The 21375-nt window shown below is 37.2% G+C and overlaps 1 long non-coding RNA gene across 2 annotated transcripts; it reads right to left on the bottom strand.

The window, feature by feature from the left end:
* Nucleotides 1–834: 834 nt before the first annotated feature.
* On the bottom strand, nt 835–3998 carry LOC113165411. 2 transcript variants are annotated; one of them, XR_003299114.2, is made up of 5 exons: nt 3689–3998; nt 3369–3518; nt 2549–2888; nt 2041–2205; nt 835–1651 (listed from the first exon to the last, which is right to left on the bottom strand). It is a non-coding gene; the product is annotated as an uncharacterized LOC113165411 (long non-coding RNA). The 2 variants fall into 2 exon arrangements; XR_003299115.2 differs by lacking the exon at nt 3689–3998 and adding an exon at nt 3616–3634.
* Between the last annotated feature and the right edge of the window lie 17377 nt (nt 3999–21375).

Below are 21375 nucleotides of genomic sequence, written 5' to 3' on the forward strand. Positions count from 1 at the left end.
AAGATGGATGGGCTAAGCTTTACTAGCAGTCTGTTCCGTGAGATTTAAAGGTAATCTAAACAAGACACTTTCACATGATTAAGAGCATAAACTAAACATCTATTCATGCAAAACACCTTGCAGCCATAGAAAATCCTTCAGTACCTTGAGCTTGGGAAACGTAAACATGGCGAGTAGATCTCACTGGGTGGTTTTACCAGACATGTTGGTACACATTTTTAAATACTATATATACACTACCACTAATAAGTTTGGGATAACTTGCAAATGTCTTTGTTTTACAAAGAAAAACACATTTTCATGCCATTCACAAACAACAATTAAAATGAATCAGAATGATCTACATTTTTGCATAGAGACCTATTATTAGCAATTGTCCGTCCTCTGCATCAATCACCTGGTATGGCTGCTAATTCAAGTTAATAATTTTATAAGATGACTTACGTGAGAAAAACCTTTTGCATTGTGAACAATTGTGCTAATGGGGTAAAAGGGGAGCTTGGCATTCTTTACACTGTAAAAAAAAATCTGTGTAATTAACGGTGAAATACTGGCAGCTGTGGTTGCCAGAATTTCACCGCAAAAAATAGGGTGAAAATGTATGACACATTACGGTATATTTAATAAGAAACCGTACATTTTATACTTGGAAACTTTTTTGGTTTACATGAAATTACTATAAAAACACAGGTTTACTGTAAACCTGTTTACGGTAATTTACTATAAAAATAACTGCAATAGTTAAATCTATTGACAGGTAAACTATGTAAAATAACAGGTATACTGTAAACCTATATACAGTTCTTTTTCAGTTATAAACACAGTACAACAGTATACAACATTACTGCATTTTATTGCAAAGATTCACAGTTACGGTAAAATACCGGCAGCTGTGGTTGCCAGAATTTCACCGTAAAAAATAGGGTGACAATGTATGACACATTATTACAAAGATTGAAAGTTGCGGTAAAATACTGGCAGCTGTGGTTGCCAGAAATTCACCGTAAAAAATAGGGTGAAAATGTATGACACATTATTACAAAGATTAAAAGTTGCGGTAAAATACCGGCAGCTGGGGTTGCCAGAATTTCACCGTAAAAAATAGGGTGAAAATGTATGACACATTATTACAAAGATTAAAAGTTGCGGTAAAATACCGGCAGCTGTGGTTGCCAGAATTTTACTGTAAAAAGTACGGTAAATCAAATAAGGCATTACAGCTGATTGGCATAGATTTTACAGTCAACAATTACTTATAATAAATTCCAAAATAAACATATAAATACATTGTAAAACAACAAACTATAATCATTAAAAGTAAAGGTTGTGCCTTTAAGCATTCTGTGTTGATCTGATCCAGTAAACTGCCCATTTAACTCACAAAGTAGTTTTAAGAGCTTGAAAAACAGCATGTATTTTTAGGTCAATGTACAGTGAAATTAACAATATAAACATCATAAGAAAATGTGGCCACTTGCCCAGGATGAGTAATAGGTCAGACATGACTGAAGATGGTGCTCAACATGGTTTAGAGTCTCTCATGAACGTGATATTCCATAAACTAGAACCCATGATGTATGTTGTCATCATTTCTTCTAGAAGATTCCCAAGATGTCCATAAGGTGCACACTGTGGACTGGCAGGTTTTTCTCTGCAGCCAGAAAACAGAAACAAAGCAAAATTAAAAGCATTATACCCACACACATATATACAGCCTTACATACACAGTTCCAATGAATTTTACGTGATAGAAAGTTGAAGTATAGTTTTGCAGAGCATGTTATGAGTATATGGGCAAAATATAGAATATGACATATTAATCACCAAGCAATCAACAGCATTACCAGCATAAATACTCAGATGTTTCCACTTAGGCAGTCAGACAATTCACAACTATACTTTAGAGTTCTGGTTTCTTCTGTGTATAATGAAGCTGTTGCTTTGAGAAAGATCAAGTTGAGTCAAGTTTAAATTTTGATTGCATCTTTCTATTTTTTTTATTACACTAACATGAATGAGGGGGGCAATAATACAGCTTACCTCTAATTTGTCTAAACATCAGCGGTGTTTAACTCATAAGGTTCACACTTGAATGAAGTCTGAAGTCCTCTACAGATGTGGAATGATGTTCAGGAACTGGAACTTTGAACAGGTCTTGTCATCATTCGTGTTCGTCAAGTATGACGTGGACTGGCATGATCCTCTCTGCAGCCAGAAAACAGAAGCAAATGTTACATTGATGCAGCGTTTAAGCATAATGCCTAAACACAGGTATCTGATATATAGTTTTACAGGTCATATGTTTATCAACAGTATCAGTGTGAAACACAGACACTAACATATTTGTCACTAAGACATCAACAGTACAATGCAACAACAACAATACAATGATACATTCACTGAAGCAGTCACAAAATCCACAGTCACATTCCAGACTGCTCGTTTCTTCTGTGTACGATGAGGCTGTTTTCTTGAGGAACATAAACTCTATGAAATTGAAATTGTGCTTGCATCTACATATTGTTTGCTAAACTATGCCACAGCTTACCTCTAATTTGCCTTGACATCACTGGGGTTGACATGATGGAAAAGAGACATGGAAGGGTGTTCTGAAACTGGAACAGTAAGCAGATGTTGGCACCAGTTTGGCTTTAAGACTCAAGTTGCCCATCATGTTTACGTTCTGGACTGTCACGATCCTCTCTGCAGCCAGAAAACAACTTGTTAGACAAGTTACTGAAGAAAGGATAACTAAGACTCAACTAAACAAATAATATAATTTTTTAATAAAAAATATTAAATATAAATGCAGTTTACTTAACTTAAAAGACATTGCTAGAGAAATCTCTATGTTCTCGTGACATGTGGCCAGTAGAGGAAGATCTGACCTTGAAAACATTAGTAGATCCTGTTACTGGAGAGTTCACTGCTCATTTTCACACTGGTACTGCGCTATTGCCTCCCAACAGTAACGCTAACATTAACAGGAGCAGATACCTTGTGCCTCCACTAAATGTGAGCTTTAAAAGCTCTATATCTACAAAATGTCTCGTTGCAACCTGCTCAACACTTGAATAAACAATGTGGTTCATTACGATGAGGTCTGCCGTGAAGGACTTAGTACTTCAATGTTGTAAGCAGAAATCACAGAATTACATCTACACATTTTGTTGTACACTTAGACAAATGTTAGCTAGCAAGTTAACTTGTAAGATTAGCATTAAGGTTAGCTAGCGGCTACCGTTAAAAACGTTAAATAAATAACGTTTTGGGAACACGTCGTTAACCTCAACTTTAATGTCAATTACAATAACCGTAACTTTTAAGAAGAAAAATTACCGAAGCGTTATTTTAAAGCTCAAACTTACCTCCACACGTTGCTCCTCCAGGGTAACATTCAGGAGACGCTGTATTCCGCGGTGCTGCTCGGACAGAAGCGGCGCCAACTGTTCAGCGTCCGTTAACATTTGAACCACAGTTTCCCGCTCTCTGAATACGTCAGTGCTCCGTCTGTTAGTCTTTAAATGACGGTGGTTCACAGTTAGTTTGAGAAAATAAAATAAAATAAAATAAAATACATTTACAACCAGTAAACCGTATGTTATGGTAAATCACCATGTTTTCAGTGAAGACCCTTAACTAACATAACTCTAAGTATTACTGTGATATAAATGGACCTGGTCATTACCAGTATGGAGGCTGATCCCAGTGTGGGCCGCATTTCAAATCCGTTTTATTATATTTCCAGTTTGTGCTGTAGCTACATTAGAGGTCAGAGGTCAACAGCAAAACCAATAACAACATAATTAGGACAAACTTTTCCAGAAACTTGATACATGAGATATTTGGTATTTTTCAACACCAATGACTTTAATTTCTTCAAGAAATGTATTATTCATGTTTTAGTTTTCCATCACACATTAAAGCCTTACAAGTGTATAACATAAAATGACAGATAATAACAGTATATGTAAACATATATTTTATTTCAAAATCAACATAAATACCATATTTTTAACATCTCCTTTCTGTAGAAAAAAGAAAATGTTTTTGTTGAGTTATAAAAGGTTTTAAACCGTAAATTTCAATGTATACATCAACAAAATCTGTAATTTAAACCAAATAATACCATTAATTTTACGATATTTACTTGCTTGTGGACTTACGGTATTTTCCCATTAATTTTAGCTAAATTTTATGTTTTAACAGTAAAACTGTGTGTTTTCTACATACTTTCACAGTAAAATGTAAAGTTACATACTGTTTCTTGATTAACAGTAAAAAAGTGTATCTATTACTGTGATATATTGTTTTGCATTTAACGGTAATATACTGTTGCTATTTAACAGTTTTTTACCGTAATTTCTACAAACATTTCTTACAGTGTAGGTTAGTTTAGTATCTGAACATCAACAGTTGTTTGTTTACTGGTTCCAGTAGGTACCAATAGCCAGAAAGAAAGAACTGTCCTGACCTATCCGTCTTTTGTTGTGTCCTGTCCTTTAAAAGGAAGAAGTTGCCAGGAAAGTTAAAATTTCTGATCATGTTGTTATCTACTCCCTTTAGAGAGCAGTACAAACTGGCTCTAACAGGGACAGAAAAGGAAGTGGGAGGCTCCAATGCACAACTGTGCAAGAAGACAAATATCTGAGAGTGTGTACTTTGAGACAAAGACGCCTCACAGGTCCTCAACTGGCAGCTGGACTAAATGGTACACAGCCTATGCAAAATCAAAAGGTTACAGAAATAAAATAGAATTAGCACATTGTGGTTGTATACTTCCACTAACCAGTGATGTTTAGTTAGTTTATACACCTGACTGTCTATACTGAAACATACTGACATACTAGTTTACGAGGATTAGATCAAGGTGATTAATTAATTAATTTTTAGCCCCTAAAAAAGTAATCAGTTCATCATTGAATCCTACTGGAGAGTTGTAAGTTTTTATATGTTGCCACATTCACCAGTTTTTTGAGTGTAGAGTCTAGACTGTAGATGGATGGCATGACACGTCTTGCTAGTAGCAACTATTTACTAACAACTTCAGTACAAAAATGACATCCCTTTCATAAATGACTGACCTGTTGCAAAAAAGGTCATCAGGTGGGCTCATAATGTTTGAGCTTATGACAGACACACTCAACACAGCCCATTGTCTACACTTTATCATCTACACTTACCCCATTTTAGTAAATAAGAAAGATGAATGTATAAGGCAAATATTAAAAAGGAAAAATAGCTTTATAATATTGACTTTTGAGTAGAGGACTACTGCAGGGACGATCAGTAATCCTGCAACAGATGCTATCATAAAAAGTGAGCTGTTTTCTGGCAGAACCTTCCTTCTCCAGACATGCAGACCTCTTGAAATCATGGCAGATGGTATATATGAAGCTAACAACCAGATGGTGTCTTATAGTTATATCTGTAACGGCGAGATATATAGTTAAAATAAAATAAAAAATTCAAAAGAAATAAATTATTTGCAATTACAATTACCAAAATCATAGGTTCAGTTTGCCTTCTATTATGTAAACAGGCTGGCCAAAACATTCAAAACACCTTCTAATAAAATCCATGCAAGTCTAACTATGACCTGAATAATAAAGTACTATATATAGAAGAATTATCACTTTTCTAATTATAGTTTGTAAGAGTAGACATCATGGCAGAGCTGCTGTGCCCAAATAAAGTGGCAAGCAAGTGGATATCCCAGGCATGATACACATTGTGACATCATGATTCTGATGAAGGGCTAAAGCACTTGACTCTGATTGAACTTGTGTTATAGTGTTTAAATATAGAAGACAATACTGAATTTGTGTGTGTGTGTGTGTGTGTGTGTGTGTGTGTGTGTGTGTATGTGAGGAAAAATAAATCTTTCAAAGCCACAATTGTAACATATCAAAAACATAATGAAAAATATTATAGATCAATACATAGTAATGTAATCACTGTTACTCACTGTGGTTCATTATAAAGCGGCAAAAAAAAGTATGATCCATAGTTAAAGGAAGGGCCTAGCTGAGGTTATTGCTTCATCATATGATACTTTATTTAGTGCTATATGATTGAGTGCATGTTTTAGATGTTTAGAGAACACGCTTGCAGCACATGTTTGTTCATCTAATTATTCCATATATGTTTATGTGCTAATGCAATACTTTAAATATTTAAAACCACAGATGGATTTGAACATAAAATGTTATCATAGCTTTGGCAGGAATACTGTAAAAGGCCTTTTATAGGCGTCATGTATGCAGGGTTAGACTGTGCCTACACCACTTGCCTTTATCTATACACTTTTCATAAATCTATGCACTTAAAAGGATTTTGTGTAGGGCAATTATTAGTGGTACAGGCAAATGCTAGGAAGAGAGATGGAGTGGAACAGAAACTTGAGACAACATTGCCTAGAAGGAGTAAGCTGAAGGGGGAGATTTGATTGCACAGAAAAGCGTAGCGAGGAAACGAAAGAGTTTTTTTTTTTTTTTTTTTAAACCAGCAGCCAGTATAAGTCACTCTGTCATTTGGTCAGGGGGTCCGGAGAATGTTGAAGCACTTTATTGAACATGGCAAGACTCTATAAGCCTTGTGGCAGCCTTGCTTTAATGTTTACTTATGGAACTAAAGCATGGCTGCTTCATGGCAGTGACCCAGGGCACTAATTCAGCACACTGAGGTAAGCAGATGCATTAGTGTAATTGTTGATGAGCTGCAACCAGGTTATCACAAATTACACACGTTATATAAATTATTTTGTAGGTGATTAAAAAAACATAACAATCACAAGCAGTACAAAGCAGAACTGGGTCAAATAATAAGATGTGGTTATAATGTATCTACTAAAGTAGACATTGCTTATCAAGTTTCTTTTGTTTTCTCTGTATCCTCTCAATTCTTTGTAAAAAATTCTCATGCCATGAAAAAGTGCCCAATACAAAAATTTCCACTTCTTAATATGAGCTGCCTCACTGACTGCACCACAGAGAACACATGTAGACCGCATAGCGTTATGAAATTAGTCACGAAACTGATGGTGGTAAAGACGTGATAGGTAACACCTTGTGCAGCATGGAGGAGCTAGAAGCTAGCCGCTAGAAGGGTCAGAGTTTGAAGTAACACCCTTATAAATGAAGACAATGCACTGTTTAATGTGCATGACCTTTGAGCATTCATGTAACACCGCATGCTACCATGATGAACATTGCCACATGGGCTTAAAAATGCTGTGGAGAACTGATGTCACTAAACACAGTGTATTACTGCATCCTGTAAAATGCAACCTGAAATAATATTACACAAGGATAAGGCCACACATCAGTTCTGTGCAGGAACGCCATCGAGTTCTCTAGGTCTGAACTCATGGCACATGGAGAGAAGACAAAGAGAAGAAAGTATGATAACAGATACTCCTATTGTTTCATCTTAACTAAAGACTAGAGAGGCATGAAGTTGTCAAACAATGCTTCCAATTAAATTTAAACAACAACTAGTCATCTGTCACTAAATAGTGAAAATATAGAATTTTTTATTCCATTATAAAAGTCAACAAAACTGACGACCAACTGACGATGAAGTATGCAAAAGTGTCAATAACAGCACTGTAGTCGAGCTATCACGTGGCCAAGATAGTAGCTAAGGATAAGAAGCCATATACAATCAATTCTGAGACAAGTATGCACAACTTTAACCAAAAGGTAAAGTACAAGCAGCAAATTATTTTCTGAAACATAATATGCCAGAGGTGGTTAGTTTTTACCTACTCAGAATGAGCGCTCACACATGTGCTCAAGACTCAAGACGGACAGCATTGAGATTGAAGATGATCTGCCCAATGCACACACAGTTTCATGCCATGTTGAGTAAATAAAACAAATGATGGGAATAAAATGGGATGAGAATTATTCTTCTAAGGTGGGACAGGATTTTACATTTGTATTTCGTCACAGGTTTGGGGTGGAGCAGGAGTAGCTTTGAGAGAGTTTGTATGTGTGTGTGTTGGTTGACAGAGGGATAGTGTACTTTTTTCTTTTTTTAGATTTGAGTATGGTGCATTTTTAGAGTTTGCATACTTTTAGAGAAAAGACAGAAAAAAGGGTTACACTGTTCTAAAACACCTCAAATGATAGAAGCTCTCATACCCACAATTTATTGAAATGATGTACTTTTGCTTGGACTCCGGTATTGTTGCTTGCAGTCAAATATTTCGCATGAATTAATTTATATGTATGGTTCATTAAGGATCACATTTTAAAAAATCTAGTGCCAGCATTACTTTTTACCACTTCAGTGTGTAAAATGTGAAATGTATTGACTGTAAGCGTTCTATTTGTTCCATTGAAAAAGCATTCATTAGAAAACATGACTAATTACCTCGGCTTTGTTGTTGGTTGCACATTGATCAGCATTCGTAATAGCCCCATTAATTGTAATTCCCCTTTGCTAACAATCGCCAAGAATTATAGGTGGAACTTATGTTAGTGTTTGCACTGAAAAGCTGTTGATGCCAGCTGAGATAAAGTTACGGCATCTTCTGTACCCATATACGTTTAAACTACATTCACTCCCAGATTATCAGTGTCTCTGCTAACGTATGTTTATGTGTCTTTATGTCACGTGTTGTACGGCCAAAATAAGAGACAATTAAGTCATCAAGAGCTCCCTCCTAACCTGTCAATCTTAGATGACTTTGATGTGTGGTTGTTAGAGTCCTGCATGCCAAGATTTGGGGAGGCAGGATTTTCCTAACATCTTTTAGTGTGTGGGCCTGGTTGTCAATCATTTGTCTATTTTTTTTTTTTTTTTTTTTTTTTTGCCTCCCTTATGTCAGTCCTTTCTACCAATAATGTGAGGTTGAGGAGCCATTTAATTAGTGCTTGCCATCGATTTCTTCCCATCTCCCTCCTTCACTGTCTCCTTATATTTGGTAAATTCCCTCCCTTCTCATTACTGTCATCACAGAGTGTCATTTCCCCAAAGAAGACAAGACGTGACAACAACTATCAGTTTAAGTTACCATTTAGAAGAGTCAAATAAATTAATGACATTTTTTAATTATGTGGTCTGATATGGACGAAAAAAAAAACAAGATCGGTTATGTGACTTCTCAGACTTGGTGGATGGGCTCTGTGTCTCCAGCAGAAATCATCTGCACTTAACTTTGAACAAACAAACAAACAAAAACAAAAAAACACTTAATCTTTGTGCAAAATGTTAAAACTAGCATCTAGTGGTCAGTCTTGCTTTGAGTTGCATTGCAACTGTAAGACTGCAACACTGAAGAAGCTGGATCCTCTGAAGGACAAAGCAAGAAACATGCAGGATCAAACATATTTTCATTAGCGCCCTGTGACATCTACCATATCCTCCTTCTTTATTTCTTTAGCCTATATGGTATGCTTTTTTTGCAAGGCATATGTGGGACATACAGCATGTGCATGTGATACGGGAGGTTGCAAGGGATAAACTGCCTGTGTCCTTCCAGCTCTGGCAAAGGAAGGCTGTATTTCTCAGCTGCATTTGGAAAAAACCTTTAAAAATGGGACAAGCCTTGTCAGCCCCCTCAGTCTACAAATGTGCACATCAGAGCTTATAAGCCTACAGTTTTCAATACTTTCCTCCCCAGGGAGAAGAATGGTGATTCAGAGGTTGTTTTTGCAATTAACTTGTGAAATGACTTTACACTGACAAAAATAAGGAAACACTAAAGAATAAAATAAATATTTTTATTTCTACAACAGAATATTAGGTTAAGGGTCCCATCATTTTTTTTCCAAGGCACTTTCATTTGATGTATTGTTTAAAATATTCTGTTGGACTAAAAATCGAAAGTAGCAAAGTGTTTCTGAGAAAACTGAATTTTTTTTTTTTTTTTTTTGCAACTAAAACCCATTTTTAAATTTGGTAAGAGCTGTGGTAAGAAATACAATTGAAACTGTCAGTTTAGTGATGAATACTGACTGTGTTCTATACGGTGTATTTGTCTAATTGAATAAAGTAAATCTTGTATCTTGCAGTTTTATTTGGCATTCTTGTGTGCTTTGCTCCAGTTATATACGTGTGTCATCATACTCAGAAAGTTTAACTCAACCAACAAGTCATTCATAGTCACTTGTTCATGTCTAAATTCATCTTAAACTAATGTTTACTCACCTATGCAGCTGCGTGGTACACTTAACTTCTTTTTGCTATAATTTAATTGTCTTTTGGTGACATTTTTACCCACCATAGCTCATTTTGGCTGTCATCATAGCTTGTGCATATGTGCTTTCTTTGTTGTGGCCCGACAGTTACTAAAGTCTATTTGGGGGACTGTGCAGCAGAGTCGACTCAGATTGATAACATTTAACAACTGAAAATGACTCATCAGTTTATCATTGTTATTGATGGAGTTGTTATTGCTCAGTCCCAATTTTACATGTGAACATTGATATTGGGCTGTGAGCTATTCCAGACACAGGTGACCTACACTGCATAGCACAACTGCTGCTGCCACTCACTCTGCATCTGTGTAGAAGGAAACATATTATTTATGTGGACCCTTTGTTTCATATACCACTGACAATGGAACAGCACTGTTAATGCACCCTCACTCAGACTTAAAATAAATGCAGTAGTTGCCCTTTCTCAATCTCTCATAGTTGCAAAAAAAGGTGTAGCATATTGGCAGACCTAATACACATCAGTGTATTAAGTCTTCTTACAGTTATACCACACTACTAACAGTGACCTTAATCTGTATGCGCCGAAGCATCAGTAGTTCTTTCTAGTTAAATGCCAGCTGTTGTAAAGTGTCTGTTTGCTTCATCTGAGTTTAAGAAGCAGACACAAAGAGAAGAAAGAAAGAAGGATGAGTGCTGGTATCTTTACTGTGCATGACAGAGCAATCTGGATTTCGACCTGTATTTATAAAACATAAAACCGTGTTACCTAAAATTGCTGTCTTCTGCTTCTACTCCAAACACATACTGTGCAGGCCTTTACCTCGGGCTATACCAATACACATATTATACTGTTATAATGTTACGAAAGAAAGAGTAGAGAAAGTGTTTGGAGCCACAGTATGTTTGGCTTATGATACACTGGAAAAACTTTAGCACTTTCAATTGTACTACACATACTATAACACCAAAGGCTGTTGTCCAGTCAAGTGCTGATGGCCATCGGACACCACTTAAACCCTGTGGTAGATTTGATTAAGCTTCACATTCATAATCAGATAAGGAAGGAATAAAGGAAGGTATTGGAACTTTGCTCACTTTACTATTGCTATCTTGATCTGCTGGACCTTAAAGTAAAGGTCAGGTAACTTTACAGCCAGTATGCCTCATGTATATGTGCATCCTGTAGCACTTGGACATCTGTTCCTTCCCAATATATTGAGACTTACACTATAGGCCAGATGTATCGTTTTGAAACTCGGTGTCAGTAAAGAAACGTGCCATCTTATCAATACTTTACTGACCAGAAAAGTCTTCCATGTCGAGGAACCCAAGCTCTTATGTTCCAGCCATCATGGGACCAACATCTGTAACGGACAATGGCAGTCGTGGTCTCATTTTTCATATAATCAGCACTCTCTTATGTGTCCCTTAACTGCTATGAGCCTGTGGCCTGTTTCGACTCACTCAATATGGCTGACCGTCTGAGTGATTGGCCCATTTATTCCCCCAGTGTGAATCGATTTGGTCCTGACATAGCTGTAAGCTCTCGAATTGGAGCACTACCTTAGACATATGCCTGTAATAGTGCTCCCCCATGTCACATATTTGAATGGATGGGATCCATAATAGTAACATTTCTATGCTACTTACTTTAACGGATGCCATGGTCGGATATGGAGCCTCGAAACATCACATTTGTGTAATACTACATATAGTATTAGCAGGTCATAGGTTATCGGTATCTGGTAGCTATGTAGCTTATCACCTATGGTCTCACTTGCAACATGTTTCTATTATTAAAAAAAAAAAGCATATACCAGGTTTAGATTGCTGATGAGAGGGGAGGCAGGAAGGTACACCAAAAGCCTCAGTAAAATGACAATACAGATGTAAAGAGGGAATGTAGCATGTGCTAAATCCATACAGTAGACAGACCTGTAAGCTGGGAGGAAAAGTAATACTTCAGTGACTGAGAGAAGAGCATGAATCCACAAATATGTCCTGCCTAGTGGCATTGTGCTGGTACGGTAGTTTGTCAATGTTTTAGGTCACTCAGTACCTACAGGAAGAGGAAGAGAAATACTTGTAAACAAAGCACTCCTGTGTGTCATGAGACGGAGAACACTCAAGGTGCCGCAGACTAAACCTCCCTGTGTAAGTTGTTATAACTTACTTAGAGTTACTTATTAAAGTAAAACAGGAATTTAACTTCACCTAACTTAAAGTGGTTTGCAACAAATGTAAGGCACCTTTCTACTGGCATCAACTGATGATGGTGGGACATTTCTTTTTTTTCAATAATTTCAAATGTGCAAAGTAAAACAATTCATTCCAGTAAGTGTGCTAAGCAAATGCAATTCTTATCACAATTCCTATTATTTTGAATGAAAACAAAAATTGAAACAAATGATTAGAGTGTTTAATACCAAAAATTAGAAATACACCACATAATAGAGAATTTAAAATATACATTTAAGCCTAACCTTAATTTGAAAGGTCATGGACAGCATTGGCTGGGAATAATGAAGCTGAGGGTGGAAATGAACCGAATAGAAAATGGTCCTGAGTTTAAGCATCTTCATCACACCAGCTTAGGATACACTCTAAACACACCTCTCCTGCCTGTCATTATTTAAATGCCACTTTGACATGACTATCCAGGACACTCTGTAATGTGTATGTGTATGTGATGGGAGAGGGAAACGAGTGACACGGTGCCAGGTGACCACAAACAAGATCTGCATACTCCAGAACTCCCAGCAGTGGACAAAAATAGTAGTGGACAATGACAGAATACATGAACAAACAAATCTTTACTCAGTGTTACCCTGGTTAGTGATTGATCATCATTGATCTGAATCCAACAGGGCCCAACATCTGGCCCTGTTGGGTTTCACAAAGGGCCAGATGTCGGGCCCTGTTGGGGGACAGAGGTGACACAGGCACAATACTAAATGAGCCTACCAGATCGGTGCCCAGGGCCACTGGGCCTGTATCTGAGGACTGCTGACATTATGTGTTGGAAAGTCAAACAACTGAAAAGTAAAACAACCACTCAAAGAGACAATAAATCACTAGAAAGAGAAGCAAAACAACTACATAGACACTCCAACAATAATCGACACGAACAAACACAACATGACGAGATGTGAAACAAGGATACCCTGACGAAAAAAATGGAATTACAGCAGCGGGATCACTTGCTACATATATATATATATATATATATTGTATTAAAGAAATCTAATATAGCAAACTGCTTGAAATGTAACACACTGCTGCTCAAACTCCTTGATCAAGAATTCTTATAGTATTTCTTTTAAGGCTACCCAATCGCACGAATCTTGTCAACTCTAGTCAGTGTAACAAAGTGAAAGGTGCACTACTAAGCACACAGTGATGCCAATGATTTGAAAACCATTACTTCATATAACTCGTAATAGATTAAACTGGAATAAGAAAGAGATGCCAAATGGGGAGCGATGGAGAGTGGCAGAATGTGACATATAATCTCCAGGTGCCAAGGCCTTGGAAATCAAGGTGCCAGACAAGAATATGCATGCTGTCATCCTCTATAGAAAGCAACTCACTTACAGAATCTTGCCACTATATTAATAGCATTTTATAATTTTCTTGGGGTTTTTTTTTTTTTTGTTTTGTTTAGTTTCGTCGGTCTTTTTATTGTTGATTGTTTGATAGTAAGCTCACGTTGGGGAGAATTTGAGATGACAAGATCGAGGCCAAGCTGACAGCCGAACAGGCACATCAGTGTCAGGGTTATGACAGCTCTGTCTTGTTATAGTTGGCCAACGGCCTTTTTGTGATCTGCCTGTCGGGAGTTTCAAAGGTATGCACACCAAGTAGCCAAAATGAGCTTGATTCACAAATCTAGAGAAGCCTGACCGTGCACATTTTCAACTTAATTAAAAAGTACAGATCTGGGCGCCATCAGATGGGTTGTGTATAATGCCTTGAAATTATTCTGACTTTTCTACTCTATAAGAATCTGGTCATTTAAATAGGAAAGGAGCTTTTTACAGTACGTGATGTGCAGATGCTGAGGCTGCAGTTTCCAGATCTAGCTACAGTATCTGTCTATTTTTTACTGGGATATATTTTCAGCTAAACTTGACTTGGAATGACTTTTTAAAATTCTTAAGAGAAATTGTTTTATTGACGTTCATTTAGGTGAAATTTTTAATTTATCAGGTAATTAGGTTTGAAATAATTTGAACTGTTTAACTATATGTGTTTATTGCTATTTTGTATTGGTGAAAATGATGTATGTACACTACAGAAATGACCTGCAGCACACATAGTTTATTTAACAGATCTTTTTGTTTTTATGTTGTTTGTTTGAAACTGCATAGTTTGTCATAGGATTTCATTTTCAATTCTCTTCCACACAACCATTCCACAAACAACATCCTCATGCATGCCAGCAACTTTTTAACACCATCCTCTGGTCACATGTTGTTTCCATCAAATTCAAAATAAGAATGTATGTCGAAAAATAATATTCACATTTTCATATTTTCATATTTTCTTATTTTTTATATGCTATCTTTAGACTATTTTCAATCTTTAATATATTTCAATCATTATGAATGATTGCAAATTAATGTATTTAGTTTTTCTTTACATATGGTAAAGAGTCATAATCCTTTTTCATTGTTCATTGTAAGTTTAACAAATACTATGACTAACACACTGGGTAAAAGTCAGTAATGTCAGCTGTATTCGGCAGCTACTTACTTTTTAGGGCCCTTTAAGATTTGTATTATTAATTTTTCACACTTTATTGAGGACCTACTAGGAGTGTAGTGTAGTACTTCAACAAATGACTTACTACCAACATGTTTCTTCTCTAGGGTGTGTCTGTCTGAACCCAGGGGGTTTGAACACTACATGTACTGTATTTGAAGGTTTTGGGAGGTGTCGAGTGATTAATAAGTAAGCGGGTGGAGGATTTGCTTTAATGTGAATTGAGTATGATGTATTTAAAAGTGATAATTAGTTTTATATCATATTGTGAATATGTTGTAAATCATGTTACGTTAAATTGTATTATTATGTATTTGTTTTCATTTCTTTGTATGTATTTGAGGGGGATTAGGATCAAACTCCCCAGTTGAAGGATAGGAGCAGAGGGTGGAGCAGTAGCCGGTTATAAAAGGGCTGCCAGCCCACATTATTGGGTCTGATGCCAGAGCCTGATGCCATCTGTGGTCTTCAGTGTTTTGTTTGTATTCATGTCATTGTGTGTTCTGTGTGAGTGAAAATAAACACCTATTTGGCCTGAATCTCATCTCTGCTTCAAGACCCCTGCTTTATTTCAGCTGCTAATGGTCATCTGAACAAGGCCCCTTCATGTTAATGGGAGAAACATTCTTAAGTGTGGAATAATCTTAATCCTCTATCTCATTTTAAATGATTGTCAGAATTTGCATTAAAGGATAAAGCATCAAGCATGACTGTGAACACTGCATCAAAAATCATATGTAGGAAATGTGTTCAGTTTAGGAACTCTGTATTTCCATTTACTTTGTCGAACAATATGGCAAATGCATCTGTGTCCATACGGTAGTAATTAAATTATTCTTATACAGCATACTTTATACAGACTGTCACCATGTTTCCTAAAATGTTCATATGCAGCTAAGTTGCAGTTGGAGTGATTTCAGACACAGCAAATGAAGTCCAGTGTCGCATTGATCAGTGCATCATTTCATGTGTTTTTTCTGATTGCTTGGTTAGTAGATATAGGTCATAGCAACAGTCACATTGCGAGACAGAAACTGTCAGATTTTGTCCCAGCCAGGACAACTTTGAACCTCTGTCACGGTGAGACATAAGTGTTCATCAGTGTTTTTGAGCCATGACCAAAGATATAGCCTCGTTAGCGTAATTTTTCATCTGGAACAGCCCAAAATAGCCCAGTAAGTCACAACCATAATAAAACTAAGAGTAAACACAGCCATAAATGACTAATGACTCTGAGCCCAGCTACAAATTCATTAAACTCTGCAGTGTGTTAATGTCGTTCCGGACAAAACACTCACTGCAACTTTCTACAATATTCTTAAATTATTGATTTAACAATTCAAAACTCACACAATCATAAAATCCTCTTCCTCTCCTACGTGTTTGGGGTGTAACATGTAACATGATCTATGAGGGCATCTGCAGGGTCATTTTAATTATCATGGCCCATGAGCTGCTGTGCTGTGTTGTTTTGTGCACATACACACATCAGAGAGTCACTGAGTTTAAATACACTAAGTAACCCAGTCAGCTTTCTCCAAAAAAAAAAGATTTTTGTAGCTACCATTTAAACAAGAAACCTTGTTTCTGTTACCAAAGTAGAAGATTAAAGAAACCTGATTTCCCCAGGTAGATTTCTCCCGGAGATTCTCCCCCTGTATAATTAACTCGGTTTCCAGTTGGCTTTTTACCAGAGTAAATGCTCTCGTTTGTAAATCAAAGTCCACTCAAAGTCTGACTAAAACTGAAGCTAATGCAAAGGAGCCTGTAAGAATCTTTCCATTGCATATTTTCCACTGCTGGGAACTTATGCTATGTCTCTGCACGGTCACTTTGCACCTAGCTGCAGAATAGCAGCATCTTTGTCATTTTGTCAGCATCTGTCATTAAAACATGCAATTAAATCTGTGAGCTAAGCTTTAATATCTTGTATACACAGTTTTCCAGTCACTGTCAAGAATGGGATCACGTTCTCAGTGAGCACAAACAAATCTCCGACCCCTGCTACTATATGAAAGGTGAGCGAGAGGAAGGGAGGGAATTACTAGAACAGTGGGTTTACAGTTGCATACGTAGTTCAGAAATATGAGGCAGAACAGAAACTGACTGTAATAGAAAAACTGTATTTATTTATTTATTTATTTTAATACTGTTTGATTACTCCGTCCCTCCTCCACCCCTCTCTTTCTTCAGTTCTGTCATTGAGATATGTGAAGAACGCCGCTCCACGCGCCACCAAGAGTGACGTTTACAATAGCGTTGCCTTTCCCAGTCATACGGCGCCAATTAAACTAGATTAAAACAGGTATTAAACAATGAACGGCAGGGAGAAGGATACATTTGATTGAAATTATCAAAAGTACATTTCGGCTCTTGTTCATACACACTGAGTTTTAATCCCGTCCTGTGAACCTCCCCGCTGGGCATCACCTCCTCATGGCTTCAATTTAGCTCATTGTTTTCATGATGGGTGGTCATGGTAAACTGCCAGTTCACTGCAGGGATCTGGGTGTCAGGGCTTAATTGGCATTAATATTGCATTGGACCAGCAATTGTTGTCTCTCTCGACTGTGGGAAAAAAGTATTGGGGCTCTAGATATACAGTAGTCAATTTAATCTTACGTTCCCTCATATGGCCACTTGATTTTTATTTATACACATACTAAGAATTTTAATTTGCACATTTTCTGTCCAGTATTTGAACACTAACTGTAAATACTGCATCTGTTTTTTTTTTTAGGCTTTTTAAAAAATACTTTTTTTACTTGTACAGACACTGGGGACATCTTGGACTTACTGCATGTGGGGGTGGAGGCATGCAGGAAAGAGAAAGGAAGGTGACTCAGAGACGAGAATTCATCTACAACAAAAAAGACCCAAAAAAGAGACAGATTTCTCCGAAGGTGCAAAATCTAATAGTTGTTTCAGTAAATCTATCGCTATTGTGCCTACAGATTTATTTAATTAATCAACAACAGAGCAGTGTGATAGTGATTAGGGCAAAGGTTAAATCCGTACTGAGGTATGTGGGAGAAGACCAGTTAGTGATTTTCTTTCTCTAATCCACTGTGTGACCTTCTGCTCATGCTTCATTCCACCTACATTGTTCGTTCCCTTGCAGAAGAGTGAAAGCTCTCCTCCAACACTTACGAGTAAAGAAGATCTCTCTCCCTTGTCCTGATGATGTAGTCTCTGCCCTCAGTGTGGCTAGAATTTTAATGCGCTGCCTTTTGCACATATCATGTTAGCACAACACGCTATGCAGAGATATGAGCACCTGCTATCAAGTGAAGCATTTGAGGAAAAAATGAGCTGCATTAAGTCAATTATTTTATCTCTGTATTTACTATATAATGCACTATATTTATCCTTCAATTTTATATGAGTGTCTGAATTCTGATTATGTAAATGTGTCAACTGCACAGTCACCTCGAATAAAATCTGATAACAGAAAAATCCACAATGCAAGGTTTCACATTTTATAGATTACAGTGGCATGACTCTACAGCTGTCAGTGATATATAGAAATGTAAACTACTGATTGTATAGGAGGTAATACACCAGTAAACAACTGAACGATTTTGGACACAGCCCTGGTGCACATATAAATATAAAATGCATGCATTCTACTGATGCCTAGTTCATTTAATAGTTGATATTTTAGGGTGATATCAATGTTTATTAAACTCAGTCTTCACTGTAATTCCACAATCAGTCAAAGACTGAAAGTGTGCATGAACAATGACGACACAACAGCGTAGATTCAACTCAGGGAACGATCAGGTGAATAGATTCTAATAATCCTGTCAGCCGTATCAGTTCTTGTATACTCTACCTTGTGATCAGCTGCAACATAATGACTTTGCATCAGTAAACAGAGGGAGGCATAGAAAATAATGTTTATGGCAAAGCACAACATGCCTACAACAACATGCAGCCTCTAACCCCATTCACATACATTGTCAGTTGTAATGGAGTATTCATGTCTGACGCTTTTTCATAGGCGTTGCTTACCAGATGACATACAAAAAGCTTTGGCGTCCTACAGTCCAAATGAATTACTGCCCTATTATGTTTTTGCATTGCTTAACGTTTCAAAGTCATTATCAGTCATCATCTGCTCAGGGTTAATTTTGATGTATGACAGTGATTATCACAAATTACTTGTTCATATTGATTTGTGAATGCATTTTTAATGCGACAGCCATTCTGGCAACATGTGATAAATATGGAATTTGTACATTATAGACGCTCCTGGAAAGATGCAGATCTCCATCAGAGCACACACACACCCGCAAGACAAATGAGGATATCCAAACACAACATTCATCACTGCTGTGTCCTCGATGCCCTGTCAACATTTCAGCACAAGAATTTTAATCAATACTTTGCTCATGCTATAAAGTATTATACCAAACACATCAACAGAAGAAAAGACACGGTAGACACAGAGAATTCCTCATGTCGCTTCTATGTAGCTAGCCCTCAACTGCAGTTTCTTTTGACGGTGCAATGATAGCTTTTTCTTGCTTTTTTTTTTTTTTTTTTTTATCTCAGCGCCCACACGGAGGCAATTTCTTCTTGGTTTGAGCTACTGACACAAGACAAGCTTTGTAAAAGCAAAAACTGTGGCAGAGCCTGATTACGAACTGAGAGCATCGTTATCATCCACCCAAGTGACACCTTGGGGGAAGGTTGTTGAGATTAAGAAGAGGCAGCCCCTTGTGTCTCATAGTGACAGCACCCATGACCCATGACTGTCAGTGACATTTAGGTCTCTTGTTCCCCTAGGTGGATCATTTCCACTAAGCCTGAGGTCAGCCTTAGGGCACATTTGTCTAGCTCCACTGGCCAATTGCTTCTACAAGCACTTGGCTTTTAAGCAAAGCAATATATTTCAGTTGCAGTTCCTGTTGGAGCCTATCTACTCTTTGGCATTTTTCACATTTTACTCACAGGGATACTAAATTGAATCAGTTTTAACTTGTGAAAATAAATAGATGTTCTGGAGCGATAGAGGAATATTACACACTTTAACCATAATGCTATTACACATTTCAAGCATTCGTGTTTCCTGCAGATTGCTGTAACGTTTGAATATTCTCTCTTCAACAATTAGATGCATGTTAGTGTCTAGATGTAGGTATTTAGTTATTTTACTTATTAGCGGATTTGTGTGCTTGGTTTTATGTGTTTGAGATTTTAAGCATGTAAAATAAATAAATAAACAAAAAACTGAAAGCTGGGATCACTTTGCATTGTCAGACGCAGAAGGTTCTTAAGTATTTTTGAGAAAACAATCATCTCACTCTAGTGAGAACACCTGAAATGGGTATCCTCTACGGATCTCAATACAAGTGATTAAGTTCATAAGATATTGATGTAACACCTTTCGAGTCTCCTGCTGACAAAACAAATAGCAATTGTCACCGTTTATGCCCTGTCAGCATGTCTGTTAAATAGGACACAACCACCTGGGGGGATAAAACGTCTTGACTTTACTAATATGAGCAACTGCTCAGTGGGACTGTTCAGTTTGAAGACAGTGATAAAGGTTTTCTCTTACACTGAAAGCAGCTCTAAACGGGAACTTGTTTTGGAACACTGAAGTAGAAATCGTAGGGGGCCAGACAGCACCAAGATGTGAGATTAATCAGTTCAAGGATATGTCTGCAGGGTCGGCTGAGTGATGTGCATCACTCAAACAGCATCTCAATTAGTTAATTCACAGGTTCATATATTGAAACTAAATTTCAAATCAGTGGTGCCATCTCTGTTGTAGAATTGACCCTGAGCATGTTGTTTATGTTTCATGCTTCTGTTAAGGGTGCTACATTACAAAACATAAATCTGCTGAACGGTGATAAGTAATAACAAGTGAACTGATAGATCTCAAATGCTACCTGTATTTTCTTGTTAATGAGGACGTTAAATATCTTGTTACGTGATGATCCCAGAGCTGCTGGGTCTTTATTCACATAATAATATCTCAGGCTTGTCTGGCTTCTGCTTCAGTGCCTCCCTCCCCGGGGGAATTTCACACTGGCTGGAGCCCTGGCTGTAATAAGGTGGTAGCAGTATTGATAGGAGAGAAATACTGCGAACCTGCAGGGGCTCATCTAATGAAACAACCTAAAAGATCTTGACCTGAGTAAACAGGATCAAGCTGTTAACGGGTTTACTGATCAAAACATTCTGTCACACTGTATTTTAGGAATGTACTTAAACAGGAAGGCATGCTAAAATTTTCGATATTGTGTGCAGCATCTCTCTGACCTCACACTGCTTGCTCTCTTTTTAACACTATTCGGGTCTTTTGCAGCATGTGGTAAAAGTGCTAATGCTAAAACAAATTTGCCAGAACAAATTGGTTTCCCTTTGTCAATCAACAACTGTTTTTCATTTGTGAAACTACACTGTCCAGAACTCATCTTCCCCTCAA

Source organism: Anabas testudineus, chromosome 6, assembly GCF_900324465.2.
Source record: "Anabas testudineus chromosome 6, fAnaTes1.2, whole genome shotgun sequence".
In the NCBI taxonomy this organism is placed as follows: domain Eukaryota; kingdom Metazoa; phylum Chordata; class Actinopteri; order Anabantiformes; family Anabantidae; genus Anabas; species Anabas testudineus.